Source organism: Cavia porcellus, unplaced genomic scaffold (assembly GCF_034190915.1).
Source record: "Cavia porcellus strain 051 isolate PalLab524CR breed Dunkin Hartley unplaced genomic scaffold, mCavPor4.1 scaffold_2, whole genome shotgun sequence".
NCBI classification, from domain to species: domain Eukaryota; kingdom Metazoa; phylum Chordata; class Mammalia; order Rodentia; family Caviidae; genus Cavia; species Cavia porcellus.
Window position 1 is genome coordinate 125206089 of NW_026947485.1, and position 16740 is coordinate 125222828.

The following is a 16740-nucleotide window of genomic DNA, read 5'->3' on the forward strand; positions in this document are numbered from 1 at the left end:
TTTCAACATTCTAAAAAATTGTTCACATGCATGTATTTTATAGCAGTGGCAGAATTAATTAAAAGCTGTATTTGTGAGAGACTTTATTTTATCCTCTAGAAGCTCCAGTTTTAACAGAGAATGCCCAGCACAAGTGCTTATCACACATAAGTATTCTAGAAAGTCTGTTCACTGTGTGACATGTGAGACTATTCAAGTTTCTCCTCTTTTGCTGAATTCAGTGAAATGCTGTTTAACCCTCAGCAGCGATTTTAAATAGAATTCTGTGAAACTGAACAGTTGGGCTACATTTCTGCTTTGCAAGGATAGTGTTAAAGTGAAAACATTTACCTATATGTTTCAATTTGCATACCAAGCAACCTTTTAATGGTGAAATATTTAACTTTCTATAATAGAAATTATTGGACTGGTATGCAAAATACTTTGCAATTATGCCCAGTTAATGCCATATAAATTTACAAATTGAAGATATTGTTCAGATTAAACTTAGTGCCAAAAGTCAAATAAAACTTTGATTCTGAAAGAGTTATATTAAAAGGAACCATTTTTTTTTAAAAACTGAAGGCATTCATATGCATTGAATGACTACTATGTGCTAGAAACTGTTCTAAGAAATGAGTTTTTGTCTTAATAGAGCTTATATTGCACTAACAGCGACAGGAACTAGCAAACTAACAAATGATCAGATATAATTTATAGTAGCTATAAATAAGAAATAAATTACTATAAAGGAATTAAACATGAAAAGAGAAATGCCAAAAAAGTTGGTCAGGGGAAAGCCTTTCCAAGTTCATGATCTTTGAACACAGACATGAATAAAATAAAACAGTGAGTTATAAGAAGATCAAGGATTCATTCCAGACAAAAAGAACAGCAAGCGTGAGGTACTGAGGCAGGAATAAGCCTTGATGTTTCACAGGACTGGAAGAAGGACACTGGAGGGTCCACTGCAGCGTGGACAGAAGAATGATGAGGAACTAAGTTTGGAACGATAGATGAAAACTCACTGGTGCCAAAGAGGATGGAAGTTTTAAATTCATTCTGAATGTGCTGGGAAGAGTTTAGGTTAATAATAAAATGTGACAAAGCAGAGGAAAGTTCCTATTGGCTACTGTGGGAGGGAGGAGTAGAACCATAAAACAAACTATCTGAATATTATGGTTTAGAAGGGAGATAAAGATGTCCTGTGATCGAGCAGTATGGTGAAGGTGGGTGAGGTGTAGTGAAATTCCAGTTATATCACAAAGGTAGGATACACAAGACATAAAAATCAATAATTCAAGGGTAACAGGTAAGTTTTCCTTTTATGCAACCAGCCAAATGAGGATGTCATTTAAGTACTCAGGAGAAGCAATGATAGGAACAAGTAAGGAGATACACAAGAGTATTGCTTTGATTGTGTTTAAGAAACCGAAACACATCCTGTGGTGGTATTGAGGAGGCAGTCAGTGGAAAAAATGCATTTCAGGAAAGACGTTAAAACTAAACATACGAGTTCAAGAATCATTGGGGTAGATGAGGAAAATCAAGGAGTGATGGGAAATAGATGAAAAGAGAAGACAGAGGCCTTGTGACATCTCAGGATTTAGAAACTGAAAGAGTGTAAGCCAGGGAGCACTGACAGCATGGGTGCTACAGCAGGCATGCAAAGTCCTCTCTACCGGCATGAGAGTCAAGTGGCCCCAGCCAAGGTTTGACAAATTATCAGCATGCACACAGAAGCAAAAGTCACATTAATTGTGCAAAAGCACACCAAATGCACACTTTTGCCTTCCGATAAAAAAGCTGTTTGCATCACTGAAAACTCTGTTATTGTGCTTTTCTTTTAAAACAAATGATGCTAATGTAGAGTTGTTTTTTGTCTAAACTAAAACCTCAGTATTCAAGTTTAATTGCAGTGTTGGCACTTTGAGATAAATAAGTGGGTTTTGGGTTGCAATTTAGACACATGTTCCTTAAAATGTTCACCATCCCTGGTTTAAACTATCAGCAGTGGTAATGCCAAGAAATTAAAGTCAAACAAAAGTATTCCAAGAAGGTAGATGCAATATCTCTGCCGTGTTCTGCAAAGAAAGGACAAAAAATTGTTTATTGATTACTGGCTAAGCAATATGGAGAGTGTTTGTAACTCACAATGATGTTTTGTTTGAGATTTTAATAAGATTCTGAGTGAACTTTATACATGATCTACACATCACACACATGGAGAGATACAACAGCCAACAGCGTGACTGCGTACATATGGTAATGACCCAGCAGAGAGGGATGGACAGACCACGCATCAAGGAGACAGGAATGAGGACATGAGCTGAGCACAGTGCAGAAAGGTTGGTCTTAGCCAGAAATTGAGGCATTTCACTCATTTGAATAGGAGATAAGTCAAAGGTATAATGAAATATTTGCAGTAAAGTTGGAAGATTCTTTTCCAAAAGTGCATTTTCTCATTAAAGTTAAAGACAGCATCGTTATCTATGAATGAGTAGGTGGAGGGGGTTTTGAAGCTACATAAAATAATCTAAGAGAACAGGAAAGTGAGTGAACCAGCCAGAATCCCTACCTTGCTATGATTCTACTGAATATTTGTACGTATACTTGCAAGCAAAGTGTTCACTGTAGTTTTAGGTTTGGTATATCTTCATACAAAGTCCTTTGGTGTAGACTTACCCAGATTTGGAGATTTGCCAAGAGAGTACACAGAAGGCAGAGGAGATCTTCAGGAAAGCAGTAATTATTAAGAAGTGACCCAAACTAAAGTTTTGGAGTCCAATCTGAGTCAGGAGAGAAGTGAAGCTGTAAGTATGGATATGGAAATGTTATAGGGATTTTGGGTGCCAATGAAGTAGAAGGATTTTTGGATGTAGACACATATAGTTTAGACTGAGGAGTTATGATTGTTTTACAATGAGTAGGATGATGCTTGAGAGTTGAATGCTACAGTGGGGGGAAGATAAAATAATCAGTTAGAATTATGACAAGGGTTTTGAGTAGGCATTTATATCCATCCTAAAATTACTAAAATCCATCACAATTAAAGAAGAAATGAGCCAGATGCTTAAAGGCAACTGCCCCACTCATGTGCTAGATGCCTCATTCATCAACTCAAGGATAGGGCTAGAAATTTTTCTTTTAGCTCTCATCTGCCCCACCTACAGAAATTCTTACCATCTCACAAACCTGCTGGTAGTCTTACCATTGTGAAAAATTTTTTAAAAATGATGAAATCATAATAATAATAATAATAATAATAATAAACTTCTGGGCTCACAGCCATTTCTAGGTACCTCTTAATTTTTCTACTCTTGTTTAGAGCAAAATCTTTCAAAATATAGGTCTATATTTCCCATTCTCAATCTATCAGTTCCAATTGTCTCTTAAACACTGCTATACAGGCATTCCTTCCTTGTTTAGTGACTAAGTCCATTCCTGTGACTAGGTCATTAGCTAACTGATCAATAAATTACACGCTGTATATAGTGTGTATTCAGAACAAAGAAATGGTCAAAGGAAACTTCAGCTTGATGACTTTGCTTTTATTTATATAACTTCTATATGCACTGCAGTAATATACAAGATAACATAAAACTACAGTGCTATACAATCAGCAAAAATTATAGTACTGCATAAACAAGGAACACTGTATAAAAATGCATTAAGGCTCTATAAATAAGATACCCAGAAATATACAAAAAAGATTACAATCCTGAGTAGCACGTCATAAGTGTGAGCCATTGTTAACAAGGAATAGCTGTAGTTGAGGTCTTGAATGTCCCCTAAAGGCCCATGCATAAATGACTCAGCTCCAAGCTTGGAGATGGGAAGTGGTGGAAACAAATGAGACTGGTGAAATCTTACATCCTTTGCAGTTGCATTTGGAGGGAGGAACCTTGGGTCCTCCTTTTCTTTCACTTTTCTTCCTAGCTGCCCTGTGATGAGCTGCTTGCTCCATCATGTTCTTCCTGCCATGAATACTGTACTATTGCAGACCCAAAGCAACAGGGCTGATCAGCCCTAGAAGGAACCTTCAAATCAGTGCATCACAATAAACCTTTTTTTTTGCTTTTAAATTGATTTACCTTGTACATTTCTTATAGCAATAGAAACCTGACTGTCTCAATTCTACTCTATACTGCTTTTCTATCAAGGAATTAGAAGGAATAAACAAAGTATTAGCATACAACTACCAAACTATATTAAAATCTGATATTCTAAGCAGGAAAATGTTGGGGTTTTAAGGAAAGAAACATTTTCTAGAAGAATTAAGGAAAGCAAAGGAAGTACTTCACTTCCAGACTGAGAGTTCTGTGGTGTATGGAAATGAGAAGTCACCAGGTGACATTCAGGAGAATCAGAACCTTCATGGGAAAGCAAGAGTTTTGTTAGAATGACACAATAAATGGATGCTCAAATATCCATGCTCAGAGTATAGGCAGTTTTACTGATGGTACGCCATAACTTACAGAGGAATCATTTAAGGATTTTGAAATTGTGACAGAGTGGAGTATTGGGCGAGATTTGGAGATACATGGAAAACACTCTGAATGTTTTGAATGGCTCAGAAGGCTGAGGGTTTGGTGATGGTTGAGGCAAATGGAGATGTAAGCCATGATGAAACTGGCACAGATGGTCTGTAAGGGAGCAAGTGAGTCTCTTACACCAGATTTCTCTAGTGGTCTGACAACATTAACGTGGTTACAGCTGTAGGAGTAAGGACAGGCAGCTTGCTAGTAGTTCTGATGTGTGTCAAGAACGTGATATCTGTAGAACACCAGTCTGTGAACCTCTCAAAGGTTCAGCTAAGGACCAAGTAAGGATCAGAGAAATACATTAGTTAACTGGGATGTAGAGCACTAGAGGTCTAATTTAGATTAAGGGTAACTAGATACAAATTCATAGATGCTACTGGATGGTATTTTGGTTGTGAAAACACATGGAGCTTGGCGGTCTTTCAGCCTTGTAGGTAGTGCTCACATTCCATGGCGGCGGGAAGCACTCTGTATTCACATCCAGGCATGGCCACTTACATGGATGTCCTTAGCTTTTTACCTCAGGCATAAAGCAGGCAAGATAACAAGAGTTAGCTTGCAACCTCACAAGAAATGCACACATATATGTAAAACACTTATTCCCATGCTGAGCACCCAGGAAAAGATAAAAAAAAAAAAAAAAAGAAAGAAAGAAAAAAAGCATTATTAGAGCATTTCTAATCACCAGGGAACCACTTGGCTGCTCCTAATACTGAGTTTGGATCTCTGCATCTTAGAATTGCAAAAGTTTAGAGGCAAGTTCACTGGAGAAATTGTGCTCGATTCCAAAACTATGGAGATGCTTTTAAGTGCTATAAAGTGTTTTATTTTTCTTTTCACTATTTATGTGAAATCGCATTTTCTACAAGCACAATTTGAAAAGTTCTCTTAGAACAAATTTTAGAATCTGATTTGTTGGCTTAAGGCGTCATGGAAAATGAAAGGTCCATGCAGGGAAGAGCACTGTCAGTTTTGTCCACTGCCATGTCGCAAACAACTTGAGCAACTCCTGGCACATCAGTTAGCACTTCCGGTCTCATCCCAGGGTGGCGAGTGAAGGAATATAAACACGCTGCAAGGGCCATCGTCCCTGGGGAGGGACTCCTTATTTGGGCAAGTGTGATTTGAGCTGTGTCACAGTGACAGTCTGTCCTCAAGGGCAAGCAGTCAAGTGGTGAATTTGTGGCTGGCCCTTGTGGGACTGAGTAAAGTGCCCAGGAAAAACAAAACCAATTCTATAAGAAAGACAACATGTATATGCTAGTTGCACTAGCTAACAGCATACTTGTACCTTCAGAAAGAGTCATAAATTCCTTTATGGGTGCCAGCTTGGTTAAAGGAGTTCATGTTTATTAAGGCAATTTTCTTTTTCTTTTTCTTTCTTTTTTTTTTTTTTTTTTTTTTTTTTTTTTTTTTTTTTTGTACCAAGAATCAAACTCATGACCTCTCGCTTGACAGGCAGGTACTTATGCCACTGAGCTAAATCCCAGGCTATCAAGTTAATTTTCACAACTATAAGAACCATTCTATCATAAATGTACACATTATCTCCATCATTACCTTTCACAACAAAATCTTCATCGCTTTCATTTTGTGGATGAAAAATCAGAGGTACAATGAGACTTAGGAAGTTTCCCCAGATCACCTAGATAATGTGCTCATTTGAGACACACTGATCATGTGAATCCTGAAAACCTGGGTGATTGTTTCTGCCACTTGACTGCAGCATTTCTCTTTCTGAAGCATTGTAAATACTGTGAAATTTTCCTAGCCGTAGCCACTGTTCTTAATTTCAAAGCTATCCTCTCAGCGCATGTATTTGTACTGATACATACATAGATACCATGTGCATTTGTAAATACTATGCCATCGTTTGCTTAATAAATGGGATCACACTTTCCATATAATTTTTCAATTTGCATTTTTATCCAAAATATTTTTGAGAGACACCATGTATTCTTCTGTAATACTTTACTTCATTCATTTTCTTTTTTAATTTTAAAAAACAAACAAAAAGGATAAAAACAATACATACTTTCAAACAAAAGAAGTGGGAAATTAACACTAGTTAATAAACTGCATACTGTTGTATTGAAAGTAGTGATTCATTGTAACTAGTCTCCAGTCATATGAAGAAATAGTAGTTTCTGTTTTATGCTTCTCACTTCTCAATCTTTTGAATGCTGGATCCTTCCTGAAATTATTACATGAATGTTTGCCATTAAAAGTCACTAAATCTAATAGATTTCAAAATGTCCATTATTCTAATTTTATCCTTATGCTTGGTACTGTTAATCTCTCATTTTCCTTTCTCCCCTCCCCTTCTTTTACTGTGGGGAGTATACCTTTCTTGATGTCTTTGTGTCTCCTCTTTTTGTTACTTAAGTGTAGTTCCCCAAAGGGCTACCCTCGGTTTCTTTTATTCTCTATTTCCTTCTCCCTCTCTCTTCCTGAGTCTTCTTCATATCCTGGTTTCATACACCGAATAATTCTCTAATCTACATTTGATTTGCTTCCAATTGCCTGCTGGTCATCACCAGCTGGCTGTCACACTTGACCTGAAGTTGCACTTGTGCCTTTCAAATTTGTCCCTCTGTCTCTGCTTCTTATTTAAGTAGTGGTGGTGGCACCATCTTAACAATCATTCAGGCTCAAAAGCTTGGAATGATTTATAGGTCCCTTGGGCCTCCTCAGTTGCCAAGACCTGCAAATTACTGTTCCATTCATTCTGCCAAATTGGTTCCCACTGCTGCTACCCTGGTTTAAACACCATGACTTCTAGGCTTTCCACAATAGCATGACTTGTTTTTCTGCTTGTAAGTGTCTATCTGCTTCCTAGGCATCCTGTATCCTGCTTGATTAATTTTTTTAAAGCACAATTCTGTACATAATATTTCTCTGTTTGAAAGCTTTTTAACAGCTCTCCATTGCTTATAAAATAAAGTCCAAACTCTCTAAGCTGGAATTCATGTTTCTCTGCAAACTGACTTGTTTGCCCCTCCAAACTTATTTACCACTTCTCTACTGAGTATGTAATATATCCCCATCAAATGGAATATCTTGCTGTTTCTGTACCTGTTATTATAGATCAGGTCAGATTGTGATAACAAACTACTTCAAAACCTGTGTCTTAAAATAACAAAAGTTGATTTCTCCCAAAATATATGTAGCTATTACAAGTCTGCAAGGATGTTCTCTGTTCCTTGCATCCATTCAAAAAAGGAGGCACAGAGCTCAGCCATGGTCATCAGTATTGCTGTTTTCCATTCCGTGGATAAGAGCTTCAGAGGACTTCACACCAGTAATTAAATGTTGTGACACGGAAGTGAAATGTTCACTTCAACTCATGGCTTCCTAACCAGAAATAGTCACATGGCTCTAACTAATTATTAGAGAAACGAGAAAGCGCAAAGCCATCCTGTGGAGAAGAAAGTCAGATACGGAGTCGTGTTGACCACCATAGTTCTCATTTCCATCACTTTCTACTGTAGACCGTTATTCGAGAAATTAAATAGCTTTCCTGGTTCAAATCCTGCATAACCTTAACTTCACACATAGTTATTTCCCCATCAATAAATTGTTCCTAATTTTTGCAGATAGAGAGAGCCACCTTCCTGCTCTAATTTTCCAATTCCTGTATTTCAGAGATAATTATCAATGATTGAGCATTTGCATTCAAAAGATCAGGACACTTGTTTTCTTCACCTCTTGAGATACAATTTTTCACAAAGAATACATAAATTCAATATATCTAGTCAATGTATTTTGATTAATTGGAGGTGGCTTTTTGTGGAGTTTAAGGGAAAATGTTGGCTGCTTCTATTACCTGTTTATGAAGGAGACATTTTATTCTTCATTATGTGTAATGTTGGATAGTATAAACACATACATATGCATACAATATAGATCCACATGTATGGTATATGTATACTTACATTTCTTATGTATATATACATATAGTTAGCAGCTCCTAGCTACTACTGTATAAATATAGAGTAAATTAATTATGAATCTGCCTTATTTTTGCTTTTCTCACTTGAAAATTGCTGGCACTGTTATTTTAACCTTCTTCACTTAACTTTTTTTGACAAATGGTTTCTTTGACCATTGCTTTCTAATATCAGTAAAGTAGATGATCTAGGACCTTCCACAAGGGAAATATTTTTTAAATATTTATAATAGAAAACTAAACTGATAGGATAAATTAGAAACCCTGTCCTATCTCCCTCCTTCCTTCCTCCCTTCCTTCCTTCCTTCCTTCTTTCTTTGCTTCTTTATCAGAGATTTATTAGACACTTATTCTGTATAATATTACTATTGAAAGATGCAATGCCCAGTGAGGTTATCCCCCTGCCATGGGGGATATTACATGAGGAGACCTATTCATTCTGCAAACTTGCTTTCAAATGCCAAATTGGCTGACATATCAACCTCCCCTCCAATAACTGACTTTGAAGTCATTATTTCCCCAGGCATACTCCTGGCCAAAGTCCATTCAACTTTTAAATTTCAGCTTAGCTGTTAAATCCTCTGGGAAGCCCTTTTAATTTCTCAGCCTTAGTCTAGTGCTTTAAACATATTTTGGAGGGAGTAATTATTTTTGATAAAAGAGTTGAGGGAAGTTTTGCTTTGTTTTGCTTTATGAAATTTTGAGAAAAATGTGCTAAGCATAACTGGTTGATTTGGGGTGGACATAGGCCAGTGGTAAAGCACCTGTCTGGATGTGTTTCAGTGGGTTGTGGAGGTGCAACCTTGGGGTCTATGTCAGATCCTTGCCCTTCCTGCATGGCAATGTTCCTCTGCTCTCTTTTCCAGCTCATCTTTCCTCCACCAAACCCTTCTGCCTTGACATTTCTGTTTTAAAGCCAACAAACCATGAACTGAATCCTCTGAAACTATGAGCCAAATAAGTATCTCCTATTCTAAGTTGTGAGTATCAGGTATTTTCCCAGTGGCAGACAAGTCAACTAATATGGGAATTTAAAGAATGGAGTCTGCAGTCTAAAGAATGGAGTTCACCAAGAAAATCGTTTAAAGGTGAAAAATTATATGTGTGACAAGGGAATCTATGAGTAGATTTTCTATTATTATTATTATTATTATTATTATTATTATTATCATTTTGTCTTTTTAGACAGGGTCTCACTGTGCAGTTCAGGCTGGTCTTGAGCTCGCTTTGTAGCCCAGAATGGACTCGAATTTGCAACAATCTTCCTGCCTCAGGCTCCAAGTTCTGGGATTACAAGTGTGCTGCCACACCTGGATAAATAGATTATTATTACTGAGAGCTTGAATTGTAAAAAAAAATTGCTATATGAAAGGAAATTTGCAAGAATGTGAGAAACCAGTTCTAAATGATTGTGTGCCTCACTATGGAAAGCCCTTAAAGGCGTTCCAAAATTGATGTAACAGGATCACATTTTCTTTCTTGTTCTAAAATACAAAGAATTGATGTGAAACAAATAATGTCAAAGGCAGCTGAAGAGAAAAAGCATTTTCAAATCTTCAAAAAGAAGAGAAGGTTAAGTAAAAATAATTAAAATGTGTTACATACACACTTTCACAATGACTGTAATGACTATGAACTATAAACTTTCTAATAAAAAACATCAGAAAGAGGTAGAGTTCAAGGCAACAGCATAAAGAAACTATAATAGAAGGAAATAAATATCCAGGTGGAAAAAAAAAGATATATAGACAGTCTGCTTGTAGTGGGCAGGAGAGATGAAACTGTAGGATGCTGTTTTGCTTTTGGCTGATTTAACTGTAATGGCTAAAGATCACACACAGAAAAGTATATGAAGTAAAGTTTTGAGATTGAGTAAATAAAGTAGGACTCCCAATCTAACTTGTAAGAAGGGACAATGTAAGAAGTGACCTACTGTCCAGTGGGGTGACCAATTTTGAGTTTCTGCTGTGGAAGATAGGATGGGAAATAGCAGAGCCCATACGACATGTATAAGCAGTGCAGGAAGGCAGGTGACATTTCAGGGGTATAAACGTTTAGGGGCATCAGTCTACAGAGGTGTATCATTTCCTTCAGCCAAACTCAGAGTCAGAGTGAAGACTGGACAAATTGCATGGCTTATTAGTGTCATAGAAATGTGATAAAAGGATAGAGTTGAGATGTTTTGTGAGTCTGTGTAGGGAAATAAACGAGACCATTATGGAAGAGCACAGATTTTTTTAGGGGTTCTAAGAACCCTTCAGTGTAACATGGCAGGTGTGCAGACAGTGGTTCTAGAAGGTAGAAAGGTAAGGCATCATCAGAAAGCAGAACGGTGTAATTTCTGGTTTCTACACTGAAGAGTTTTGCCTCGTTTAGAATGTTCCAGAGGAGACATGAAAACTAGGTAGAGAAAAGAGCAGAGGTCAAGCCCTGTGAAACTGAAGGGATTGTCATGGGCATCAAAGTGTATTGGCTGTTCTTTCCATATGAACATGGAAATTGTTCCCAGTAAATAACAGGCATCCAGGCAGCAGGAAGCTGGGATGCAGATTCTGCTCTCTGACTAAGGGGACTGTCACCCGATGACATAGAAAAGGAAGAGATGTTTTGGGGACAAGTAAACTTCTCTTGGGTACTACCTCTGTTAGTCTTCTGTAGCTATTTCAAAATGCCTGACAAAATCAACTTAAAAAGAGGAATACTTATTTTGGTTTTCAGTCTGTGCTCACATGGCTTCATTGTTGCGGGGCTATGGTATGGCAGAGCACCAGAGGGATCACAGTGAGGGTGTAGCCCAGGGAAGATGTTTACTTCTGGGCAGCCAGAAACCAGAGAGAGAGAGACAGACAGACAGACAGACAGAGAGAGACAGAGTCAGAGACAGAGACAGAGAGAGACAGAGAGGAGAGGGGAGGGAGAGAGAAAAAGGGAGAGAGGGAGAAAGGAGAGACAGGGAGAGAGGGGGATAGACCAGAGTTTCCATATTCCTGTCTAAGAGAATGCCCTAACTTCCTGCCACTAGGTCTATATAAGTCTGTTACTTCTTAAAGATTTTACTAATTCCCACCAGTGCGATCAGCAGGGCACCGCACCTTTAACACAGGAGCCTTGAGGTACAGCACAGTATAGGAGGAGGAATTTCTTTCTTTTGTATTTTTCTTTCTTTCTTCTTCCTTCCTTCTGTTCTTTCTCTCTTTCTTTCTCTCTTTCTTTCTCTCTTTCTTTCTTTCTTTCTTTCTTTCTTTCTTTCTTTCTTTCTTTCTTTCTTTCTTTCTTTCTTTCTTTCTTCTTCCTTTCTCTTCCTACCTTCCTTCCTTCCTTCTTTCTTGCTTTCTTTCTTATTCTTTTTTCTTTTTTTCACTAGAATGTAAACATAAATGGTTTCTTAGGTGAAACCTGCAAATCCCTGAAAAGCAGGTTAAGAAATGGCTGGAATAGGGGCTGGGGATTTAGCTCAGCGGCATAAGCGCCTTCCTTGCAAGTGTGCTGTCATCAGTTCGATCCCTGGTACCGATAAAAATGAATAAGACAAAAAAAAAATGGCTGAAATGGGGACAATCCCTCTTGCATTTACAGGATCCTAAGGTAAAGGAGAAGGAAAAGACCCTTATGAATGCCAAACAGTGAGTCCTGTCTTCAGGACAAAGCCAAATTTGAATTGGAGCAAGCAGCTGGAGGAGACATTTTGCATCCTATGAAGAAGTATGGGGATATTTTTATGCCCTGAGGTTAGTTTACAAAAGGGAGCAATGAAGAAGTTGAAAGATCAGAGCAGATGTATGAATGGTAACTTCAGGTTTCTGTCTACCCCGTGCTCCTTCCTTCACTACAGCAAACCAGGACTGAAGATCACAACACCTAACCCGAGTTGCCACATACCTCACTGATGTAGGTATCAGTAGGTATCATCTCCTTATGGTCATGTTTACTGAGATCAGCGTGACAGGCATCTATGCTCCCTGAATTCTCATTGTCTTCCTTGTCCTGTCCCTGACTGGGTGGTGGACTTGTGTTGCTGCCTCAGGAAGGGAGGTGGGAGATGCGAGGGGCTTCTCTCTTGGCGTCCTGTCCAAGCAGCACTCATAGAGCTCACTGTGTGTCTTTGCCTCCTGCGGTTCTGCCTCCTGCTTGACCTACCTCCAAACCCCTGAACTGCCACAGCACAGAGGTGGCCGCAAAGAGCATGAATGATTTTTGCCCGGGTGCCTGGGTGCAATTGACTAATCCTAAGTTTTCGATTCAAAACCCAGTTTTTCTGATGCTAGAATCAGTTGAGGTTCTCATGTTAGGTAATATAAAACATGAGTATCAAAACAATAAAGCAAGGAAAATATAATGAAAATTGAGAAATAAGGATGTCTTTACTTTGTTGAGAAGTGAAAGAAAATCATGCAAGAAAAGACTGCAATTAACACTTCATCTTTTAACAAAATTAATGCTCCTCATACTTTTGTGTAGTGATGAATTGCAATGCATTGCAGTTTATGCATAGCCAACTTATGCAGATATTTATATACACTGAGGAAACTATAGTTTTTGTAATCTTATATAATTTTTATACTGAAAATGGCATATTTTGTTTAGAATGAGGCACATAGAGAAGCATTTTTTAAAGTCAAACACTGCTACAGAAGTAGTACAAGTGCAGTCTTAAGTGGATGTACTTAAAATAACAAATTAGATCCACTGTAGAATGTGCTTGTTTATTATATTTCTTTTTGAAAAGGTATTCTCCCTAAACTTTCAACATATACTTGTAACTCATTTAATTTAGAAATCAAATCTATAAAATCATGTTTACTACGAAATATGGGCTGAATTTGTGGATGTACCTGTAAGCCTGTATGTATCATATAAATATTTGAAAGGGTGTTTATGGAAATATCCATGCCCAGGGTGCATTACCAAGACATTTTTTCTGATCCATTTAAAACAAGGACTACAACTATCAGGCCCCAGAATTTTTTCTCATGAGATTTGCAGCCTGATGACTGTCCTCTTATGCTGCCAGAGTTTCAGCTCCATTCTAGACTTCGCTAGCTATGTTTCCTCTGGGTCTGAAACACGTATTGTATTAGCAGAGAGCAAGCCAATCAGATCCCACAGTTGTGGTCAGTGGGGCGTGGAGTATCAGATGGAACCTCAAGCGAGTCAGCAGACACGAGCGCAGACAAAGCTTTTGTGCTTTCCACATGGAGGTGAATGTGTTTAGGGCAGGAAGAGACATGGTGCAGTACTAACACTGGAAAGAACAGACATGCTCCATTCTTTCACTTTTTCAATGAACACCTGAATGCAAATGAAAACTCAAATAGCATGGGATTCCACATAATAGCACTTATGTGTTTTAACCAAAATCATAGTCATTAACTTATTGCGTGGTCCTCACCAGTACTTTCTGGCCTATTTTGATGAATAGCAAAAACAAATTCTTTGCTTTGTTTTTTAAAGAGATAACAGAAATATGGTTGTGTTGTGATCATCCACTGAAATGTCTTAAGCTGCTGTATTTTCTGCACTTAATTCAGATTTTTAAATTGTTGACCAAGTTTTTTGATAGAAAAAATCTAGAGTTCAAGGAAATATGTGGTTGGGTGAAGGTAAAGTTTTCTGTCATTCTTTTTGAAAGTTTAATTCTTCATCAGTCAGCTACCATTTTTCCTAATAATACAATACTAATAATTTCTGCCAACAAAGAATCATGTAAACTTGTAACTTAATAAAAACTAACTATGGAAAAGTACTAAATCCAACACTTTCTGCTCTCCAATTATCCTCGCATAACGGACTGATAGATTTAATGCCTACATCTCATTTAAAAAAAAAAAAAAAACCTTAAATTCCAAGGTCCCTTTGATTACACAAATATAATGTTTTCTCATATATGTGAACTACAAAGAACATACAAGAAATAATTTTGTTCACCTAGATATCCTTCTTTCTTTTTCACTTCATCTCCAACTCTCTCAGCTTTGAATGCATATTATTAAAATATTGTTTCTCTATAGACAACCATAACATCATCATGTCTTTCTTTTTACTCAGATGCAGCTTCCAAGATATGTCTAAATGAAAACAAAGGAATTGCACATTTGAAGATAATGAATGCTTTTACTTGAGAGAGATTTGTCCATTCCCAAGACATTTTCCATGTCCAGAGCAGTCACTACTAATCTCTTGTGTTATCTCCGGCTACTTGATCACAGGTGAATTATTTTGCCAACAAAAATATTAGCTTATAAATCATCATTTAAAAAAAAAGTTTCGAGGAGCAAGAGAACAAATAACCCAACATACCTTCATCTTGACCACTAATGCAAATATGGTTAAAGTCATAGAAAAGGCCAGTAAATGAGAAAAATGCAAATGTTCATCCTATTCCTTTGCTGTTTTGACACAGCAATTAGATTTGTGCAGAACAGCAAGATTGTTCCAATTCTATTCTCCCAAACATAAGTCTTAAAAAAAGAGGTTACATTTGTGACTGTAGCTCATGGAGCATCCAATCTGGCATCCTGAAAATCCATATGTAAGCCACACTTATATCTTAAACCTGTCAAACAAATAAATGTACAGAAGCAGCAATTTATGTACTTTATAGACTGTTTTGCCCTTTTAGAGCAAAAGCCTAATTTTCAAGTGTTGCTATTTTAACTTCTGGCAGTGCCGGGGAGATAGCTGAGGTTCAAAATGTGAATTTTACAAGTAAAATGCGATTCAAAAATTGATTTACCCTGTTCTCACTACATGTGAGACAGAGAAGAGAAAGCTGGGTGTGTGTGAGCTTTAGGCAAGGGGAAACATATTGCTAAGTACAGAAGCCACGCACAACTTTGCGGGTTTTCAGTTTAAAAGTGAACTCGAGCCTTTCCCAGTTCAAGTTCTGTTTAGGGCCGGCAAAACATGACTTTCTGATTCAAAGAAATAAGGCTTAAAAAGGCTTATAAAACAGACTCACAGGCTTCTTGTACATCAAATAGCTCTTACACAATGGCATTTAGATGATTTAAGTGTAAATGAATCAAAGACATATGGATTGCATTTCCCTTGAAATACGCATGGGTTTTAAAATGAAGGGAAAACACACTTGCCAAAATCCTTTTTGGATTGTGTTGCATCAAAAACATTTGGAAAATGACTTTAAATGTTTGGAAGAACCCCAGACACTGGGTTCAGCCACCCCTGGAGATGAAATCAATGTCCTTCATTCAATGACAGGCAGGCTCCTCTTTCACAAAGACAATTTCTAAAAGTGTCCAGTTCAAACCCTACACTCTCCAGAAAACTGCTTGATGTTTGCATTGCTAATTCAGTGATAGGATCCTATCATGGGGTCTCCCCAAAAGATCGGAAACCCATTCCCAGTTAAACTACTCAAAGTGCATTTCAATTTAAACCCAAATTTTCAAGAGTGGCTGAAGATTGAAGTGGTCCCTGTCTTGAAGGTAAACACTAACGCTTCTAGGAGGCCAAAAGGAAGTGGAGTTTTCAAGCTGAATGAAAGGGCTAAATCATCGGAAGATAAAAATGGAGAACTTGTTTGGCATAAATGTATTCAGGCAGGAGTTCCCACATCCCGTGGTTGTTAGCATATTTTAATTCAAAAAGAAAAGGAAGAAAGACAGAAAATGAAGAAAACAATGAAAAGAGGGAGAAAAAAAGATGAAAGAAAGGGAGAAAACTGAGTTGCAAAAATGGCTTGAGAGCTGAAAAGCCACCGTGAGTGAAACACAGAATAAATTAGTTTAACAAAAATGGGTGGGTCCATGAAAATAGCTAAATGCTGGGGAGGACGAAGTGCAACAAATTTAAGAAGACAAAGGGGATGATGATACCTTGGGATGAATAAAAACTGGGTTGGCATACGTGGTAAACAAGGGGTCAAAAAAGAACTGCAAAAGGAGAACCGCATGGTTTAAAGAAAATGTGTTAGGCGATGAAATGCAGATAAAAGGAACAACTCAGCACAACACCTGAGAGCAAAGCTACAAAGCCACTCAGTACCCGAGGGAAATAGCAGGGCGATGTAGAATGCGTAAGGGACTGTTATTTAAGTCTGTGCGGCCAACAGCTTATATTAAAAAGACTAGATCGGATTTCGCATGCGGTTCTGATGTGAGAGGAAACAGCTTTGGAAATTGTTTAATGACCTCCTGATAGGAGGGTTAACGGGATTATCATGCAGTTCGCTGGAGGATGGACAGCAGCTCTCAGCATGTCCCCCTCTCGGTGTGCAATTCCAATATTCTCCTTTACAGGGGAGGGTAA

The 16740-nt window shown here is 37.8% G+C and overlaps 1 long non-coding RNA gene across 1 annotated transcript in view; it reads left to right on the plus strand.

Annotated features, from left to right (window-relative positions):
• The window catches only part of LOC134475277 (uncharacterized), a 431885-nt gene that overhangs the window by 284688 nt on the left and 130457 nt on the right, over positions 1-16740 (plus strand). The window lies entirely within an intron of this gene.